An 18,157-nucleotide genomic window follows, 5' to 3' on the forward strand; every position below is an offset into this window, starting at 1 on the left:
TATAAACTTTTAGCTAACCACTTAAAAATGTAGTGTAGCACACTAGACCCCGGTTCTAGAATTCCCTGATGATTCAATCTCTTAACTAACCTTCTTTCCTGTTAAGGAGTCATGGGATATTTACTAGCCACTTTGATCTAACATTCATGATACCTCCCCACCCTCATGTGAAGATCTTTCTGTCTTTTGTGGCACAAAAGAATTACAGCCCTGGAACACCACTAGGGCTGGAAAATTGCTGTTTGTAATGTTATGTAACTGGAAACATTTTGTTGCTGGAGGATAAAGAATAACAAAAAGACATGGATAGAAAGATAATGTTATAAGTAGATTCTTTTTTTCGCTCAGGTTTTAGTTCCTTCGCTTATTTGTCACTGTTTTTTTTTTTTTTTTTTTTTTTGAACCAGGAGAGAAGACTTTAGAAGCTAGCTTTCTAAAGGTTTCAATAGTTGATATGCAGGCAACAGGAAGTAGACTCAGTGTCATCCTGACTGAAGCTTGAGCAAAAGAGACCTCAAAGCCCACCCCAAAATGACATACTTTTTTCTAACAAGATCACATTTATTCCACAAGGCCACACCTCCTAATAGTGGCACTTCCTTTGGGAGACATTTTTTTTTCAAACCTCCACAAATTCATAGTTTACTGTTTACAATGTACCAAGTGATCTCAATGCATGGAGGGGAGCTATACCTTTTGTTGACTTGATGTATTTGACAAGTTCATGGGACTGGATTTTATGAATAGTTTTGGTATGACTGTTTCCTCTACTTGTATATGTGCATGAGTGACACATATTACTTCTATGAAGAAATGCCTCATGGTTTGTGCTGGACAGGAGGTAGCTGTCTGTGTGTATAAAGGAGATGCAGAATCATTCTGATTCAGCAATAGTACTTACAATGGAGCCAGCTTCTACTTTGTAAAACAGTCACTCAGGGCAAGGCATAGCCTGAATGACTGTAACCTCATACCAGCATAACTTGATCTCTACAACTTGGTTAGATGTTATTTTGTCAGCATTGTAAATATGATACTCATTAAATAAAACCACTAAAATTCTCAGAGCTCCAAAAATCAATTTGTGATGTCCTCCTTCTAGTGTTGTGTTTTTTTTTTTTATTTATTTTGTGTGCTGAATTTATTACTTCCTTATCTATATTATGTTTTATTTCATATATTTAGCTATCAACTTCCTATTTTCTCCAGGATATCATGAAGAAGAAATAAAAGAGAAAGAGAAATGAATGTAAATGTCACCACATATTATATAGGTCTGCTTCTCAACATGTAACAAGAAAACATTTGAGTTCTTGCATGCATAGGCTTTTACAAATATTGAGCGTCATTAACTCATTTCAAAATTTCAATTATGCAATTTCATTCTGTTCTGGGTAGGTGATTTCATGTTTGTTGATATGGTTTGGTCTTGTTTAACAAAACAACCGCTTCTCTTGGCCTCATTCCTAAGATCTTCCATTTTATTTTTTATTTTTATTATTTTTTTTGAAATTCTTTCTGTAACAACCCAGGCATATCAGACACCTCCATAAATTATTGGTTTCTGAGATGAAGTCTATTATTTCAAATTTAACACAGTTAGGATATGCTAAAACTGATAAAGACAGAAATATCTTTCTTATTATAGTATTTTATGTCTTATTACATTTTCGTTTTGGGATATAATGAAGTATTATTTAAGCAAATAAGAAAACTTTCCTTTAAAATCCCAGTTGGTTCTATAAATTTGCAAGTATCTATGACATTTCTAGTATTTTACTAATGGTTAATTAGAAGTTATCCAGTAATCTGGATTAATACAAATAAATTCAGTGCAGTTTATTTAATACAATGAATTTAATACAAATTGCAATAAATGTATTTCAAATCCATCATGTTATTTGAATTAAACAAGCTCAGAAAAAGTAATGTTTAACAATTTATGAGTTTCAATTACAGACAATGAACTCTCCAATGACTGTACTTTGATTTTCAAATTCATTGCATTCATTTTCTTCTACTCTGTCTTTCCTTTTATGCATTTTCACTTATTAATTAATTAATTAACAAATGCTTTCCTCTGTATGTGTGTGTGTGTGTGCGCGCGCGCGTGTGAGTGATGAGTGAGTGAGAGAGAGAGAGAAAGGAAGAGAGAGAGAGAGAGAGGGAGCACTTTCATGGGTGGATGAAGAGCACAATTCTCAGGAGGTAGTTCTCTCTTTCTACCACATGGGTCTAGGTATAAAGGCAACAGTATTTAGTATTTACCCACTGAGCTATCTCACCTGCCCCATGCTTCCTATTATGAACAAGATTAATATACTTTAAAATGCAAAAGCTATGCTCTTCTACTTTTGCCCAGCATTTGTGGTACACGCCTTTAATTGCAGCATTCAGGAAGCAGAGGCAGGCGAATCTGTGTGAGTTCAAAGCCTGTCTGATTTACAGAGTGAGTTCCAGGACAGGCTCCAAAGCAATACAGAGAAACCCTGTCTAAAAAAACCAAAAAACAAAAAACAAAAAACAAAACAAGACAAAACAAAAACGTAAAAGAAAATAACCTCTGTAGAAACTGTTTTTCATCCAATGTATTTTGATTATGGTTTTTGCTCCCCCAACTCTTCCCAGATTCTCCCACTTCCTCACCCACTCAAATCCACATTCCCCCCACCTCTCATTGGAATGTGGACAGGCATCTAAAAAGTGATAATAAAACAAGCAAACCAGAGTTGAATAAAACAGAAAAATCCAAAGGAAATGCACAAGACACATAGAGATGCAGACAAACATATTTGCACACCAAGAAAATCCATAAAAACAAAATCAGAAAGCACAATATATATAGGCAAAAAATCTGTAAGGTGAGAAACCAGCATAGGACTGATCCAGATTCCCTGAATGTAGTGTCAGTTGGGACATCTCAGCAGTCCATGGGGCCTCTGGTAGTGGATCAGTATTTATCCCTAGTATATGAATGGACTTTGGGAACCCATTTTACACACCGGGAGATAATCCCGCAGCCTAGACATATGGGGTAGGGACTAGGCCCTACTCCAAATGATATGACAGAATTTGAAGACTCCCCATGGACGTTCTCACCCTCCCAGGGGAGAAGAAAGGGGAATTTGCCTTTTCCCCTAGGTCTATGATCTATGTAGTCTCAGGTCCTTGGTCACTTGGGCAATGTTATGCACAGGTTCCATGTCATGAAGGGCCTTAATTCCAAGCAGAGAATTGATGGTTACTCTAACAACTTTTGTGTCATTACTGCAACAGTGTAACTTCCCATACTATGGACACTAGTCAGGAAGGAGCAAAATAAGAATTATGTTGGATTTGACAGTGAGTATACTGGGATTATTTTAAATACAATGAGGAGCAACTAAAGCTTCTAAAACAGGAGGATGTCTAAACCATAGCAGTTAAGAAGTTTGGAGCCTTGGAAGAAGAAAGCAGATCATTGAAGGAACACTGAAGTACTTGTGGAGAGATATGGTAAAAGCCTAAATTCGGAACCCCATAAAAGGAATATGGAGGAATTGATGGATTTAATAAGTAGATACTTGATCACATTTTATTGGCATTTCCATGAAATCAATGATGTCTATTCTGTGTAATTTCTTCATCCTTCAGGTCTGTTTAGATGTTTATGTTGAGTTTCATTCTCATCATGGAGTTATTCGTAGTTTATAGCTACAGCATGTAGCTGTAGCTCCTCTTATTTTGCTGACCAAGTAACACAGTTGCAGGTATATGTGTGTGGTTTTCACATCAAGGTTAGATATATTCTCCACTTAAAACCCATATCCCCTAATTTAAATACTGGCTTTTCTCTTTTTAAAAAATATTTATTATTTTTTTCTTATTTTACATATCAAACCCAGTTACCTCTTTCTCCCTCCCTCCTATGCCCCCAGGCCCCCCTCCCATCCCATTCACCCCCACACTCCACAGAGAGGGCGATGCCTTCCAGGAGGGATCATCAAAATCTGTCAAGTCATTTGTAGTGTGGTCTTGGCCCTCCCCCTGTGCCTCTAGGCTAAGGGAGTATCCCTCCATGGGGAATGTGCTCCGAAAGTCCTTTTGTACACCAGGGGTACATCCTGGTTCCACTGTCGTCCCTTAGACTGCCTAGGCCTTCTAACTGAGACCCATGTTCACGAGGTCTGAGGCAGTATAATGCTGGTTTCCCATGAGCTTCCACTTGTTAAAGTCAGCTATATCTGTGGGTTTCTGTAGCCTGGTCTTGACCCATTTTCTTACCACTCCTCCCTCTCTACAACTGGATTTCAGTTCAGCTCAGTGTTTAGCTGTGGGTGTCTGCTTCTGTTTCTACCAGCTACTAGATGAGGGCTCTATAATGGCATATAAGTTAGTTATCAATCTCGTCATCAGGGGAGGGCATATGAAGTAGCTTTTCCATTGTTGCTCAGATTGTTAGTTGGGGTCATCCTTGTAGGTCTCTGGACATTTCTCTAGAGTCAGTTTTCTATTCAAACATATAATGGCTCCCTCTATTATAATCTCTCTCTCTCTCTGTTTTTTTTTCTTTTTTCTTTTTCTTTTCTTTTTTTTTTTTCTTGCCCTTGTCTATTTATTCCCAAGCTCAATCTTCCTGGTTCCACATGTTCTTTTCTCTTCCTCTTCTCTTTCTGTTAACTCCCTCTTCACTCACTGTTCCCCCCCACTCCCAATATGCTCAGGAGCTCTTGTTCTTTCTTCTTCTGTGAGGGACTTTGTATGAATCTCTTAAGTTCCTCCTTGTATCCTAATTTCTAAGGTGGAGTGAATTATAGGCTAGTGATCCTTTACTCTATGTCTAAAATCCATCCGTATATGAATGAGTACATACCACGTTCCTCTTTTTGTGATTGGGTTACCTCACTCAGGATGGTCTCTTCAAGTTCCATCCAATTGCCTGTGAATTTCAATTTTTTTTATGCTGAGTAGTATTCCATTGTGTAAATGTAATACTGGCTTCTCTTTATACCACTGAAAGAGAAAGGTGTGTGTGTGTGTGTGTGTGTGTGTGTGTGTGTGTGTGTGTGTGTGTGTGTATTGAATGTTTCTTCCAGATCTTTACTGGGTTATATGTATTAAAGTTGCTTTTCTGATCTAAGTACTGTCATAAGTGTTTCTGGAAACAGATAACACTAACACTACAACTTGAAAATGCAGGAAGTACAGTTCTTTGAGAAAAAAAAAAGAGAAAAATATGAGAGGAAAAAGCTTCTTGGGAGAAAAGGAAATGTTTTTTTTTGTTTGTTTGTTATTTAGAACTATGACTATGGAGTATACGTAGGCTTTCTGTGGCTCTAATATTAGAGTGATGCATAGTCACACAGGTAAGAAAAAGAAGAAAATTTTGTCTCTGGTAGAATATTTAATAAAGTCTAATTTTTCAAATGGAAGATAGAAGGTGTACCCAGAGTCCCAAATTATAGAAAAGAGAAAACCAAATTACCAATGCTATGAAAGTAGAAGCATAGTTGTTTAGGGAGAAGTTAATGGGAGGTTAAGAAGAAAGAGGGAAGGAGGAGGGACATGGGGGAGACTAGTTCACAATGTACTATAGAATTTTATGAAGAATGCTTATGAAATTCACTGTGTAACCAATACAAATTACCCATGTTACATGTTGTTTGAAGGTGAACAAAAAACATACACGTGATATTCTCAGCATTTAATAGATAGGATGTGTGTTAAAGGGGCAATGCATCAGTTTTAAAAGCACTTCTTCCTTAGTGTTTCAGGAAAGATAATTTAGTTCATTTGGGCATTTACTTCAGCTCTTTGTGTCAACATTTAGTTAGGAAGAGATGAGTCATTGAGTTATGCAGTTTACAATAGAAGAACTTGCACAGCAGAAGCACTGTCAAACTTCAGTTGTGTTTAAGTGAGCTTGTGGTTAATAAAGAGCCTAGGATGCCCAAAACACAGTATAAAACCTCCATAAGTGAGACCATCAGGCCTCAAATAAGATGGCTAGAAAGTGGGGAAACTCAATAGCTTGTCTTTTGTGGTCTTCTGTGGCTAACTTGGAAAACCCCCTTGGACTTGACACTATTATTCAAAGCCCCCAACACTTTTGAAACTTGTGGGTTTAAATATTGAAGTGTCAGAGTCTGGGAACCTGTGGAAATGTATCTTCCTCCCTATTACTGTTCAGAAATTGGCTTCACTGATGTGATGGATCATCCAGCATTTTCTCATTTTCTTTCTTTATCAGGCTCCTTTCCTAGAAAGTAGAATATCAAGTACTACTGTTTGTCCTAGGATTCAGTAGTTTTGTTTTGAGGTTTCTCTGTTCTGCACTTATGTGGTGAATATGTTAAATTGGTGAATTAGTTTAGATACTTCTGGGGTTTGGAGGTTTGTATAGTTTTAAATCTATCATTGCCTTACCATTTTAAAAAATCTGATTATTGGTAGTTATTGTAAAATGGCCTTACGTTTTTGGTTGATAAATTTGCTTATGCTACAGATTTCCCAAATGGGAGTTAAGTGATGATTGTAAGAAAAGTTTGGTCATGTGATTGAACTTTTTTAAAAAAAAATGACAGTAAAACTATCTTCTTGAGATTTTTTTTTGGCTTATTGCAATTATTTTGAGAACGTATTATATGTATTCTGTACCTACATCACTCCAGGACTTCCTGTTCTCCTATTCCCCCTCCAACTTGTTCCTTACCTCCTCTCTCAAGTTCATTATATTTGTTTATTTATTTATTTGTTTAATCTTTTAGTTATTTTTATTGTTATCTGCATATACATAATATATATATATACATGTATATGTATATATATATATAATGTATATTCTACTGAACCAATTTAGCTTTGCTCATATGTACATGTGTCCAGAGATGATCACTTGGATTGTATAAACCAATGTGGACAGTAAATGGTTATCTTCCTCTCACTGGAAACTGACCACTGAGAGCTCTTCATCTAGGTGGGGAGACCATGTGGAATTTATGTTGTCTACAATGGCATGTCAGCTGGTGTCATTTCTTTTTGTTCAGACAACAAAAATATCTGGGGACATTAACTAACAGCAGAAGTCATGGACCTCTGGCACTTGCAATCTTTCTGTCTACCTCTCCCCCATTCACCCATTAAACAATTTTTGTCTGACTCTTAGGTGTGGTGGTTGCACAAAAGATGTATCACTGGTATTGAGCACCTTTCCATAACTTACTGTATGCATTTGGATCAGTTGTAGATATCCCAATAGTCTCCATTATATAATAGTTATGCATGGCATAAGAACAAGTATTTAGAATGTACTTAGAAATTATATTAGTTTATGAAAATTGAAGTAGTAGGCTTTTCTTTCAGATCTATGGCATTTTCATTCAAGAGTAGTTGACTAGGTTACTAGTACAGGCATGAGTTCTTTCTTATTGAGTTCAATTAGACTGCTGTTGGTTGCCCCCAAGATAAAAATGCCACCATTGCACCATTCTTGATATCTCACCAGTTTAGTCATTTTTGTGGTTCACAAGGCTTTTTAAACCATTAGTAGCTTGCACAACATCTTCTAACAGTGTAAGAGTATTTCCTCAGGTAGGAGGCTGCTAGGTCATTTCCAGTTTGATTCCTCCAAGTTCTGTGTCTGAAGTGTGTGCTGTCTTCTGCAATAGGGCCTTATCTTCAAATTCTCAGAAGTGACCAAGGACAATGGCAACAGTCTATATTTTGGGGGTGGAGGGATCTCTTAGATTCTCCTGCTTAACAACTCAGGAAAGGTTTCTCGTGCCTCATACTGGAGATTTTATTAGATAATTTGTGTCTGATTCTCTATTACCTTTCCTCCTTTTCTCTGATATAGACCATCCTTTATTTTCTGATTTCCCCCTTCATAGTACTCATAGCCTACTATCCTCCTTTCAGGACCTCATCCCACCCCCGTCCCATTTTACTTTCCTACTAACTAGTTTTATGTCAATTTGACACAGCTACAGTCATAAGAGAAGAAGGAGCCTCAATTAAGACAATGCCTCCATAAGATCCTACTGTAAGGCATTTTCTTAGTGATAAATGGAGGCAGGCCTAGTTCATTGTAGGTGGTACCAGTCCTGGGCTGGTGGTATTGAGTTCTATAACAAAGCAGGCTGAGCAGGCCATGATTAGCAAATCAGTAAACAGCACCCCTGCATGCCTCTGCATCAGCTCCTGCCTCCAGGTTCTTGTCTTATGTGAGCTTCTTCTCTCACTGCTTTTTATGATGACCTGTTATTTGGAACTACAAGTGAAATAAACCCTTTCCTTCCCTAGTTGCTTTTGGTTGTGGTGTTTCATCACAGCAACAGTAACTCTAACTGAGACACCTGGTTTCTGAAGTTACTGGAATTGTATACTCAAGTCTAAATATTCAGACCTGGGACCCACAAATCACAGATAACAAGCTGGTTTTGTCTAAATCTGGGTTACCTCACTTGATATACTCTTTTCTAGTTCCATAAATTTATTTTCAGATTTCATTTTCTTTTACATCTGAATGGGATCACACTGTTTATTTATATATGCTGTATTTCAGTATCCATTCATCAGTTGAAGGACAATTTGGTTGTTTCCATTCCTACCCATTGTAAATAGCTTAGTTATGAGCATGGCTGATCAAGTATCTGTGGACTAGAATGTTGAGTCCTTTGGGCATATGCTAAGAAGTGGTATTTATGGATCATATAGTAAGTAGACTTACTGTGTTTTGAGAATTCTTTAGAGCAGCTGCTAAAGTTTGCAGTCACACCAAAAGTGAATGAGGATCTCCTTTTTCCATATAACTCACCAGCAATTCTTGTCAATTGTATTCTTCATCTTCACCCTCCTCATTAAGGCAATATGAAATCAAAAAGTAGTTTTAATTTGTGTTCCCTAATTGGTTAAGATGATAAACACTGTTTGAGATATTCCTTAGCCAATTTTATTTATTCTTTTGCAAGTTCTCTGTTCAGGTCCTTAGCCCATTTTTAATTGGATTCTTTGTTGTTTGGTCATTTGTCTCTTTGTTCCTCATATATTCCAGGTACTAATCCTCTATCAGGTATATAACTATTAAAGACTCCCTCCAATTCTGTGGGCTTGCTCTTCATTTAATTGATTGTTTTCTTTGATGTGCAGATGTTTTGTAGCCTTGGGAAGTCTTACTTGCTGCAAACTGTAGGCCTTAATTTCTGGCTAAATGTAGCCCTATTAAGAAACTTCATTCCTACACCTATATCCTATAAGATTCTGATTAGGTTTTCTTCTGGCGCTTTCAGTGTTCATGATTTCTTGGTGAAGTTGAAGACCCACTTGAAGTTACTTTTGTGCACGATTACAGATACACGGCATATTTTAATTTTCTGCATGTGGATACATAGTTTTCTCATCACTGTTTGTGGAAGATGTTATCTTTTCTCCAGTGTGTGCTTTTGGCATCAGATAGCTATAGTTGTGTGCATTCATATTGTGGCTTTCTATTTTGTTCAGTTGGTCTACATGTCTACTTTTGTGACAGTATCATGTTGTTTTTATTAGTATAACTCTGTAATATATCTTAAAATCTGTAGTGCCAGTCACTCCAGCAATGCTTTTCTTCCACCCAAGGTTGATTTGACTATCTTTAGTGGTTCCACATGAATTTCAGGATCTTTGTATATTTCTGTGAGGAGTATTGTAGGCAGTTAATTCTAAACTTTAAGCAGAAGCAAAATATGTCAATGTATTTCCCTGTCATCAATGTGTGGGAAAGATGATTTAATTAAAATGAGACATGTGCTTATGTCCTGGCTAGTTTTATGTCAACTTGATATAAGCTAGAGTCATCTGAAAGAAAGGAAACTCAACTGAGAAAATGAATCCATAGGACCCAGCTGTAGGGCATTTTCTTAGGTAGTGATTGATAGGTGAGGGCTCAGCCTGTTATAACCAACCTGAGTTGGTCATCCTTGGATCTATTATAAAACAGGCTGAGCAAATCACAATGAGCAAACCAGAAAGCACCATCCTTTCATGGCCTTTGCATCAGCTCCTTCCTCCATGTACCTGCCCTATTTGAGTTCCTGTTCTGGCTTTCTTCAGTGATGGACCACAATGTGGAAGTATAAGCCAAATAAACCCTTTCTTCCTCAACTTGCTTTTTGGTCATGTTGTTCATTGCAGCAATAAAAACTCTAAGAAAGACAAATTTGTACCAGCATAAAGAGATATTTATGTGACAGATATGACCATCTTGTTTTGGGGAGGATTGTGGAAGAACTTTGGAACTTTGGTGTAGAAGAATCAATAAATGTTGAGATCTCAGTGAGCTATTCTGTAAAAGATAACATTGAGAGCAGTACAGATGATGAAGGCCTGGCTTTGTGATGTTTCAGAGGGAAGCCAAGATTCTACTGGACCTTTTGTATGAAGAATTTGTGGTGTCTGGTGTAACGAATACGGGTTTTTCCGCCTGCCACTGCTGGTCTTGTCCTGCCGCCACGCCAGCCCCAAATAATGCATAGAGACTCTGTATTTGATACAATGCTATTGGCCAGGTGCTAGTTTCTAATCGGCTAGCTCTGTCTTAATTATTAACCCATTTCTATGTATTTCCACATAGTCTTACCAAGAGCAGAGGAATGGCGGTTCTGTTCTCTCCAGGCTCTCCATCCTGACTCCTTTCTTACTACTTCCTCTTTCCTCCTTGTCTCCTAGTCCCTCCTATCTAGCTTTCCTATTGGCCAACAGTGCTTTATTCATTAACTAGTATGAGAAACATGCAGAATGACATCTCCCAATATCTCCTCTTTTCTGTCTAAATAAAAAGAAGGGTTTTAATCTTAACATAGCAAAATATATTACACAACAGTTATCAAGTAAGAATCAGTTAACAATATTTAGTTCATTAACATTTAGCAAGATTAAAAGAAACTATTCTATCATCTATTCTATATTTGTGAGTCTAAAGTCCTATATGTAACTTATCCTAACTAAGGATAACTAACTATAACTATCTGTCTTCAACTCCTTCAAAGACCACAGGAGGATAATATATAAACTCTAGAAATGACAGAGACAACTCACTGCCTGGTCACCCGAAGTTCTTCTATAATCTTCCATCTTCAGCCCATAGGCCATAGTGTGTCTGGCAGACTCTTCAGCAACGCAGGAAACTTTAAACTGTCTTCTTGTATTGGCAGTTTGTTAGTCACTTTTCTCTGTGTCCTGAAGACTGTCTGGCAGACTCTTCCATGAAGCAGGAACTCTGTAGCAATGTCCATCTTGAATCACCAGTCACTTTCCTGTGGGTCCTGCATGTCCAGTTTATACATCATAAAGTCAAACAGTCCAGACAAGAGCAGTATCCTGTCCAAATGGCTAGTCTTGCCATATTGGAGGCGAACTCCATAACGTATTTCTTTAATGTCCATCTTCCTTTCTGACGCAGGTGGTGTTGCCAGGAGCATTTATGTCTCACTGTCAAGAAAAACCCTAAACCATTTTAAATGCCATATTCTGAAGGCCTTTGAAAGGTTTGAAGAATTTCTGTCTATCTCAAATACATCTCTGTGTATCTTGAAAACCTAACTAACTAAACTCTAAGCTTTGACTATCATAGGTAATTATCTATAATCTGTACTACATTATACATTACATTTTTAAATGAGCTATATAAACACAACATCTAAACAAGAGGAGAAATATACTTAATCACAAAATTGACCTTAAATTGAATCAATAAATGAAAATCCATTCCAAAACAAAGTATTCATATCTATACCATAATCCCTTTTTACCTTTAAAAAGATATTGGTTGTGATCATTAACCATTTATAACCAAGCCCACTTAAATGAAAACAAACATTTATAAATAATATTTGGGAATTTGGGCGTCGTTCTTTCCAAACTACTTCCTGCTGATGGGGGTGCTGTCATGGGGATCCTAAGAACATGCAGAAATCCTGGCTGTAGTCTGCAAGGCTGCCTTGTTCAAGCTGTTTTGAATGTTGGATCACCAGGAACTCTGTTTCAGGGGGTCTGGCTTGATCAAACCACATTAGTCTGGAAGGAATCCACAGCTTTTTATTTTCTGTGGAAACAAAAATAGAAATCCTTTTCCCCAAAAACTTAAATTTTTGAATCAAAGCATTTTTAAAATATATAAATTGAATTGATCCAGCTGCATTTGTTTTAATAGTTGTTATTTCCTTAGCAGTCAAACAATTTAAAGACAACAGAATAGCGTATAGCGTCCATAATTTTTCTGTGCTTTCCATCTTTAAGTGGCTTTTTTATTACTCTGTTTCTTTTACTTCTATTGTTTCATTTTTTGAGACAGGGTTTCTCTGTGTAACTTTTATCTGTCCTGGAATTTACTCTGCATACCAGGTTTACTTTGAAATCAAAAGAGATCTGCTTGCCTCTGTCTCTCAAGTGCTGGGATTAAAGGCATATGCCACCACACCCAGCTCCTCTTTGTCTTTTTAAAACCATTTTATTTTTTTCCATGTCTACATATATTTTAAAACACACTGTAAACCTTTAGAGGTTTTTCTTAATGTGAATCTGTCTTTACTGTAAATCTTTATCTTTTTCTGGCCACGAGTCTTTTATCTGGTAAACAACATTGCTAAAATGAAAGTCATATTTGTTCCTGCTGTGGTTTACCAAAGATGGCAGCAGGTACTTTTACTGCCAGCACTGAAAGCTGTGCCCACCGCCTTGGTCTGCACTGCCACCCAGCAAGGATACTGCCCACTTGGAGATGTGGTCACTGCCATTGCCATCTCTCATACACACCAGTAAATTGTTAGCAGTGCTTTTTTTAAAGCCATGCGATTTTTTTGCCGCTTATGCTGAGTCAGGAATCTTCCCTTAAAGGAGCCGCGCGAATATCTGCTTGTCTCTCGCAAAGCAGAGTTCAAGCGAGAAAAATGCTGCTACCAAGAAACCTTGCTTATCTCTGTTCTTTTGTTTCTAAAGCCCTTTTTTAAGCTTTTGTTAAATTTTAAGTGTAAGTTCTTATTAGCCACGTGGGCGCCATTTGTAACGAGTATGGATTTGTCCGCCTGCCACTGCTGGTCTTGTCCTGCCGCTACGCCAGCCCCAAATAATGCATAGAGACTCTGTATTTGATACAATGCTATTGGCCAGGTGCTAGTTTCTAATCGGCTAGCTCTGTCTTAATTATTAACCCATTTCTATGTATTTCCACATAGTCTTACCAAGAGCAGAGGAATGGCGGTTCTGTTCTCTCCAGGCTCTCCATCCTGACTCCTTTCTTACTACTTCCTCTTTCCTCCTTGTCTCCTAGTCCCTCCTATCTAGCTTTCCTACTGGCCAACAGTGCTTTATTCATTAACTAGTATGAGAAACATACAGAATGACATCTCCCATCAGTCTGGTCAGATGGAGCTGAAGAATCAGCTGTGGTTAATAAGAGAACAGAGTCACTAAAGTAAATGCTTTACTTTTCTAGGACAATGGATGTTGGACACCTGGGGTGAAGAATCAGCTATGACTAAGAAAAGACCAGCATCACTGAGGCGAAATCTTCTGGGATGTGTTTCCTGAGAGTTAGTACACAGAAGCTATGTTCCAGAATTGGCCAAAGCTGTACCTTGTGCTAGCAGCTGAACTTGCTAGTGCAAGAGTCACTCAGATGGCATTGGTTTTGAAAGCATGAATCAGTCATGGAGGTCAGTTGAGACTTGGCACTGTATGGCAGGGCTGGAGTCCCTGACTAGAGTCCAGGAAAGCTACTGGTGGAAATGAAGGCCAGTTGAGATGCCAGTACCATGGGATGACCACCAGGAATAGTAGCAGTGGTGGAGGGGAGCCAGCTGGAACCAAGAAAACAAGCTGTGTGTTCTGCAGAAGGCAGGGTTGCAGAAGTGACCCAAGCCCCTCAGAGGGTCCCAGAAGAGCTTGAGTGAGTCTGAGATAACAGGATATGGAGTTATTTATACTATTGGAGCTCTGCTTTGATTTGTCCACATTGTGACTGTGCTCTGGTTTTTCCCTCTTAAAGTAAGAAAGAATTTATGTTATTTTTTTATTTTAGAGGACAGAGACTGAATTTATAAAGAGTTGAGGTTTTAAAAGAGATGTAATATCTTCACGTGTGTGAATTTTAAAATTAAGATTTAAAGTGCTTGGATTTGTAAAGACTCTGGGAGTTTTAAAGTTTGTTTGGGATGAAATTTCACAAGGCTTTATCCCAGATCAAGAGCTTTAGGCACTTATTTGACTGTTATCTTCTACTGAGAAAGGAAACTTCAACTGAACACATTAGTGACCTGTCATCAACCACTTTCACTAACCATCATAGTGCACACTTCAACTAACCACCATAGTAGCCATTACAATGGCCACTATAGCTGACACCATCAAAGACAACTACATGACAATCATACTGGATGCTACAACTTTCTACCTAATGACCACCATAGTGGGCAGTAAGGCTGATCATCTCAGTGAATATTAAACTGACCACGACCGTAACTACTACTGATGACCTCATCATTGACCAACACAGTGACCACTATGATTGAACATCACAGTGAAAATAGCATCTGATCACAAGAGTGACCATAATGCCTTACTATCACAGCGCACATACAGCTGACCACCACAATGACCACTGTAGTGAGCACTTTGGCTGACATTACAGTGACCACTATGGCTGACTGCCACAGTGAATACATAACTGACACTACAATACCAAGACAGTGATCACTAATTCAGACCACATCACTGATGGAAACAACAACAACTATGAAAACCATATAAGCCAACATTACATCTGACCATAACAGTATACACTACAACTGACTACCACAGTGGCCACCATGACTGGGTATCATATTGGCCACTAGAACTGACCGCTATGGCTCACCATCACAGTGGATATATAACTGACCTTGGCTGACCATCACATTAGATGTACAACTGACTACCACAGTGACTACCATGACTGGGTAGATGGCCAGAAGAAAACAAAATCAATAGCATCTTTGGAGATTCCTTGTTTCATAATGAGTGAGGGCTTTTTTTTTTTCAATATGAAAAGAGGAAAAACAAAAGAAAATGCTTATTCAAAAAGAAACATTTTGTACTCATACAATGACAGAAAACAAGAAGGCAGACAAACAGCAATCTTTGAACTCTCCGGAAAGAAGATGGGGCCCCACGTCATCATTCCCACTTGACTCAACCTGATGCATCTGGACAACAAACATCATTCTAAAACCGGGTTGAGACTGTTTTGCTCGAGACAACTCATGACTAGCTAGTTGTAATGGTGCACCTTCTTATTACACCCTGGCCCGAGTTTCAAATAGAACTACAGTCAAACATTTTCTGCTACACAATGACTAGCTACATATGTCACAGCCAGTTCTGTTGAGAAATTTGGTTTCTAAAAATTTTCTTCCTACAGGATCCCATGGAGCAATCATCATCCCATTTCAGCAGGAAGTAACCTTAAGATAACAACACCCTCTTTCCCTACCCTTGGAATTTGGGGATAATAGTCACCTTCTTTGGGTTGGTTTTAGTTATTTAGGGTCGAGTATGGAAGGTGATACTTACACTCAGGTTTATCTTTTAGACAGGAATAGGGCATGGTTGGTAAAGGTATGGTTTAGATGGGATATAAGTAGATTAGATTATTTTCTTGTGAATTATTGAGTAAGAGTGAGATATATTGTACAGCTTACATTATTATATATCCTTATTTGTGGTAAGCTATGTAAAATTAAGTTTATGTTTTGTTATATTGTGTGAAATCTTTTCACTTATGTTTTATGCACATTATTCTTACCATATTCTATATATGTATAATTTTATTTATGTTCAAGACATTTCATATATTGATACAATTTATGCACATTTATTCTTGCCATATTCTATGTATGCATACTTTTCTTGTATTCAAGACATTTTGTATATTGATACAATTTGGGATATTTATCATGCTGCCCTTTATAGTTCTACCTCTTGTCTTGACATTTCTACTCTACCTCTATTTTAGGGATTTATATGTATGTATATGTACATAGTTATATTGTTTAGGTATTTGTTCCTGCTTTACTCAAGGAAGTTTCAATCAGTTTTTTAGCTAAGTTCCTGAGTCATACAGATTATCTTCACTCATGTTTCCTTTACCTATGAGATTAGTCATTCATAAATGCTTAATCTTTAATCACTTCATAGGCATGCAGAACATGGCATTTAAATGTTTTAATACTAATACTCCGTTGACATGAGACACTGTTGCTCCTGACAGCACCGTGCACTTTCCCGAAAATGTGTTAGAAACTGTTGTTTCTCCTGATGGAGTTCATTCTCGCCTCAGCTAATGGCCTGTTGGGCAAAGAACTTACCCCTTCCTTGACCACTGCTTTGGACATGCAGTCCTATGTGTTTGCAGGAGACAAATATAGAAGACTGCTGGACCTTGCCAAGTCAGGGTAAGACAGCCTTTCTACCTCCCTGCTGTTGTTGTGGTCTTCAAGCACTCTTGGCCTTAGCCAAAACTGGGTGTACCAACGTTGCTGTGAGACCTTGGATGACTGTCCATGTAGCTTGCTGTTTCTGTCCTTGCTGCACCTTTTGGAAGTTGCCCATCTGCACTTCCTGTCTACCCTAGTATCATTGTTTTCCTTCTCAGGTCTTGATGAGGTTGAAGATTAAACTATCACAACTATTATTTTGTCTTCCTAGTTAGATATGTTAGGTACTAGACTTAAGTTTTCCAGCTTAGGACAACTGTATTGTAAACTCTGTTATGCCTTCACCCTAGGACTAGATATGTAGGTTGTTTTGTCCTCAATTTCCCTTTTCTTAGAGCATACTTGTTTGTTATTCACTGTTTTGTATATAGTTTTGTATCAAGCCTAAGTCTTTTCTTTAGACTAAAAGGGGAATTTTAGTGGGATATTCACTTTGTCTCCTTCTGTGGCACTGACCTCGCCCATTGGGGGGTGGTGTTAATCTATCTAGGTTGTAAGTTATTTCTTCCTGAATAAACATCTATTCGGCCTATTTGTTTATCCTGATCCTTATTTAACCGCAATAAAAATATTTTTAGATCACATGGTCAGAGACTATTCAAGTAACTGGTAGAATATGTGGGGCAATTACTTGTTACACAAGATGTTATGTGACTTGCCATAACTTTCTTATTTGCATTGTTTTTATTAATCTTTCTTTGATTCCTATGAGTTCTGTGTTTTGTTTTTGATATTTTATGCTTTCATTATAATGCATTTATAGAAATATTTCTTTTGTGTTACTTTTGGGGATTAAATGTTCGTATTAAGTCTACATCCATTCTTCACCATTCCAAAAATTATAGCCATTATTACTTTCATACATTTTCTCTATAGATTTCACATGAAGCACCAAAATAGAGGTATTTAGTCTTCCATGCTCCTAACTGCAGAATTTTACTTCTCCTGCCTTAGTTTTATGCCAGATTTTTCTTTCCATTCACTACCTATATCACCTTCAAACTAATGACTTAAGACCATTGTATTAGTGCTCATGAATCCAGTCAGCAGTCTGGCTACTCTGTTCCTGGGTAAGCTTGGTGTTGGAAGAATTACATTCTTAGAATACATAAAGACCTTCCACATCCTTCTCATAATGAAAAATCAATGATTCCCCTAAAATTTAACCTTGTGACCCAATGTATTTAATGGACTTACCCACAGGGCATGAGTGAGGTGTCACAGAAGCAAAGGCAACACCCAAAGCAGCTGTACTAGGAATTCATCACCTGGCATTGATGATATTTCCTTTATAACTTTAGAGATGGATCCCCTTTTTAAGCTTCTCTAGTCTATGTACTCCAATATTCTGAGATACCCCCAAATCACATGCAGTTAGAGCAAATCTACATACAAATGACTGAGATGAGTCACTGAACTTTTTAAGTAATGTGCAATGACTTCTTCTCTTGAGAACAGCAGTCACCAGGCACAGTATGATAGTCTTTTACAACAAGGCACAATCTATTTGATGAAGATGATGGTCTTTCTGTTTTAAATATGGTATTTGTATTAGTTAGGGTTTCTATTGCTGTGAAGAGACACAATGACCAGGGCAACTCTTATAAAAGAAAAAAAAAAACATTTAATTAGGGTATCTTACAGTTTCACAGGTTTAGCCTAATATCATCATC

At 37.6% G+C, this 18,157-nt stretch overlaps 1 pseudogene; it reads right to left on the reverse strand.

Moving 5' to 3' along the window:
• Window positions 1–18,157, reverse strand: part of LOC127220770 (dihydrolipoyllysine-residue acetyltransferase component of pyruvate dehydrogenase complex, mitochondrial-like) — a 118,502-nt pseudogene that overhangs the window by 18,365 nt on the left and 81,980 nt on the right.

The sequence above is a fragment of the Phodopus roborovskii genome, unplaced genomic scaffold (assembly GCF_943737965.1).
Source record: "Phodopus roborovskii unplaced genomic scaffold, PHOROB, whole genome shotgun sequence".
NCBI classification, from domain to species: Eukaryota; Metazoa; Chordata; class Mammalia; order Rodentia; family Cricetidae; genus Phodopus; species Phodopus roborovskii.